We start from the raw sequence: 4,254 nt of genomic DNA on the forward strand, positions 1-4,254 counted from the left end.
AATCTGGACAGTCTAGAAGAGAAGGTAAAGAGTATTTTCATTAAATTAATGGAGATTCAGTGTTTTGGGCTCTGTATCTGAGTATGAATCCCCAGTACCCTTGTAAAAAGACAGCCATGGCTGTGTATGTCTGTGACCCCAGTATGGGAAAGGACTATCAGTGGTGTGGATCTCTAGAGCTTGCTGACCAGACATCACAGCCTAAACAGTGAGCTTCTATGTCAGTGCTAATGCAATATTGAAGAGAGCAATTGACAAAGACATTCAATGCCTTGCTTAACCCTCTACACATGTGTGCATAGATCTGTATTGCCATATGCTCACACACATGCACCACACACATACATACACACAAGCATGAGCACTACAATAACAAATTCTGAATGGATCATTGTTCTTTGTGTGGAACAAATGATTCACTCTGTAGAGACCACTAGTGCATATTTGGGGATTCCTAAGAGTTTAACAGTAGTTGATTAATTTACCTTTTCAATAACTTCCTCCTGAATATAATATTATGAGGTCCCAGAACTACTAATATTTGTCCTATTTAACAGTGTCTTTTCTTTGTCTAAAGCTGTTTATTAATCTTGTGTAGTTACATAGCACTTCATTAGTCCTCTTTCTCTCCTACTTTTATTTATAGAACCTTTGTTTTGTAAAAATTTTCTCTGGGTTTGAAACATTACACTCCCACAGGAATCTCCTTAGTCAGGAAGGTAAACAACTCAACAAAACTCCAGGAAGTCACTGAAACTAGCAGATTCATTAGGCTACACCATGGCAGAGTAAGATAATAAAAGCCAAGCATTCTCTCAGACACAGCAACATGGTGCCACGAAGAACTCAAACAGGCTGAGATACAAAAGAAGACTCTCAGATCAGATCAGATACCAGATCAGCTGCCTGGAAGAGGTCCAAACCGACTAAGGCACTTGGAAAGGACATTCTTCAAACTCTTGAGCTGCCTGTAGCCTATGTGGCATGCTCCAGGTTCCTGTCTTTATAGGCTATCACTCATGCTGGATCCTGGAGTGGATATCTTTGAGTAATTTCTTCTGTTATAGGTAATCCTTCATCTAAACACCCTTTTCTTACTCGTTTGCTTTATACATCCTGATGGATGCTGTGTGAGGACTAGTGAGGTGTTGGCAGGAGGGTGGTATATGCCTACAATAGGCAAGACCTTTCTTTGTTTAATCTTTCAAGAATAGGCTTTTACATAGAAGGCCAGAAGAATTTAGCACTATGTCAAATATATACCAAACCTAATAAAAGCCAGCCATATTATTACTACTACCATGAATATTATTTGTAAAAATTAAAATGAACCTTGGTAGTTCAAAGAGCTAATGTGAGCCATCTGGAGTAATGATGGCTGTAAAATGGAAAAAAATAAACTAAAGTAAGCTGTGCTTCTTCCTCTGGTTTTATATTTCAGGGTGGGTCTCCTTAGCAGGAATATGCCACTTGATGGCCTCTAAGAACAAACCAACACACCATTGTCCTCTTGTTTGCAATGCTATTCCTTAGATCTTTGTGTAGCAGAATAATTAATTTTAGAATGGCTTAAAAATCATATGATGAGCCGGGCGGTGGTGGCGCACGCCTTTAATCCCAGCACTCGGGAGGCAGAGGCAAGCGAATCTCTGTCAGTTCGAGACCAGCCTGGTCTACAAGAGCTAGTTCCAGGACAGGCTCCAAAACCACAAAGAAACCCTGTCTCGAAAAACCAAAAAAAAAAAAAAATCATATGATGATTCTCTTATTCCTTTAAGCATTCTCTGCCAAACCATTATTAAGGTCAGTTACATAACTTCCATTATGAACTGCATTGAGACATATGGAAGAACAATGTCTTGTTTTGCACTTAGTTTTAATACAAAGGAGACATTCTTCAAAAAGGCATTTATTGAAATACAATTTCTTTGATTATGACAAAAATTTAGGAATTTATGGATTGCATCATTTCTGGGAAAATAAATTCATTTTAACATTTCTATTTCCTGGTAGGGTGAGACAGCAACTATTTTACTTATTTATTAAAATTTGAGTGGTACATTGTTACAAGCCAATGCTACAGAGAGTAGCTGCAGTGTCATCTCTAATGCTATGAAGTGTAAAATCAACTGGTTATAACTCTGTATGCAGTTTTCATGGTGATTAAGAATTTGATTCTTTTGGTAAGAAGACATGACCCAATGGGGCTGTGTCTCCCCATTACGTGGCAATTTCATTTAAATCACGTTTTTGTCTTTTTGAGACAGGGTTTCTCTGTAACTTTGAAGCCTGTCCTGGAGCTAGCTCTTAAATACCAGGCTGGCCTTGAACTCACAGAGATCTGCCTGCCTCTGCTTCCTGAGTGCTGGGATTAAAGGTGTGCGCCACCACCGCCCACCTTAGGTCATCTTTATATGTTTATATTTTAGGATGCTTCTACTGAATTAGTTTCCTTACTGCCCCTCAAATACCCCTTACTTTTTAGCTATCTCTTCTTGTATTCCCTTGTTTGTCCTCCTCTCACCCGTCCCACTTGATCCTTTCTTTCCAGCACCCTCCATACATCCATAACTATCTACTTCATTCCCCTTTCCTATACCAACTGCATCTATCTATACTACAAGTCTCTGTGGTGGGATGAAATGTATATGCCACGAGTGGTATATCTGGATCTTAAGGTAGATCAATTCTCATCTTCCCGATAAGATTATTTCTTGATTTCCATAGTAGCTATACAAGTTTGTGCTCAAGCCAGCAATGGATGTGTTCCCCTCATGCCGCATCCTAGCCAGCATGATCTGTCAGGTAAGCTTCCAGTACTGGGATTGGCTTACATCTAATTGAGTTGTTGGCCAAAAGATCCTGAGAGGAATCCCTTAACAGCCTAGAATGTTGCTACGAGTATTGGTTGCTTTCCACGAACTTGACATCAAGGCCTCATTGCTGAAGACAACAGCTACACAACTCATTAAACACAGGGAAATTAAGCTGGTATCCACAGAGAGCTCTACAAAGACTCTCCTGTGTATTAGTATCTTTGGTACAGGAAGGTATTTTGCATGATACCAAAAAAGAAATGTAAACACCAAGGCACAAAGCTTGTGGGAGTAACCAGATAGTATCTGACTGGTGTTAAGGCCCACTCCACAAGATGGAACTCATGACTGACACTACTTGAATGAGAAAGAGTCAGAGACTAGATATCTAGGGACCTAGGGTGAGAACCAAATACTATTATTAACAATGACAGCAGTAGAAGAGGAAGATAGCGACCACCTTACCTGTTCATGGAGTGGGATCTGCATCAGCTTTGGGGGTGAAGGCTCTAATCTCAGACTGAGAAAATCAGGAAATCTTCACTGGGGCCACAACATGCCTGTGCCATTAGATGGGGCTATGGTTATAGGAGGAGACTGTGTAACAACTATTTTATCCTACATTGCCAAGTAAGCAACTGACTGACAAGAAAAACAAGGTAATTCATTCCAGAGCAACCACTGGATCCTCAATTGCCTAGCAGGCATTGACTGACAAGCTGGCATCTATCCATGACTGTGTCTTCTGCTACGCTCAGGTTCAATAGCTGATACCCACGCAGTAGCCGATGCTGTCACTTATCAGCTTGGTTTCCACAGTATATAACTGAATGGACCTCCATTAGTACATATAGCCATCAGTCTCTTTAGGGAGCTGTGCCACCAGTACAGAGGATCTGATGGCAAAAATCACCGTTACAGTCTTGCACCCTCAAGAAGGAGGGCCATTGTATTTCTTTCCAATGGGGGATATGATGGTAATTCAGTCCTTTGCTATTGGAGGCTCCAGGAGCTCTTAGTCTATGCCTGTGGTGATGCTACCTGTTGGGAAGACATAACCAAAAACAATTGTCTGAAATTCACTGCCAGTACTCTTGCTTTGGCTATGGAATAGAATGGGTACAGAGGTAGGGTGATCTTCTTAGCAGCCATTCCATAATCAGATGTAGAGCAGCACGTACATTTGTGAGACCAGATACCCAAATTTATCATTGCCAGTTTCCCAACTCCTTGAATCTCAGTATTATACTGTGTAATAAAAGATACTTATACTAATACAAAAATTAATAAACCATTTGTTAAAAGAGAAAAAAGTAGCAATAAAATGATTCCATTGACATTGTGTTATACTCATAGATCAGTGACTTGCCCAGCTATGATTAGAGAAGCTTCCTCTTGCAGCATATGGCAGCATAGACAGAGGCATCATACAGATCAT

At 40.3% G+C, this 4,254-nt stretch overlaps 1 pseudogene; it reads left to right on the forward strand.

Annotated features, from left to right (window-relative positions):
• The first annotated feature begins 2,774 nt into the window (after positions 1 to 2,774).
• On the forward strand, positions 2,775 to 4,050 carry LOC101997200 (annotated as a pseudogene).
• Positions 4,051 to 4,254: the final 204 nt, after the last annotated feature.

The sequence above is a fragment of the Microtus ochrogaster genome, unplaced genomic scaffold, assembly GCF_000317375.1.
Source record: "Microtus ochrogaster isolate Prairie Vole_2 unplaced genomic scaffold, MicOch1.0 UNK1, whole genome shotgun sequence".
Lineage (NCBI taxonomy): Eukaryota > Metazoa > Chordata > Mammalia > Rodentia > Cricetidae > Microtus > Microtus ochrogaster.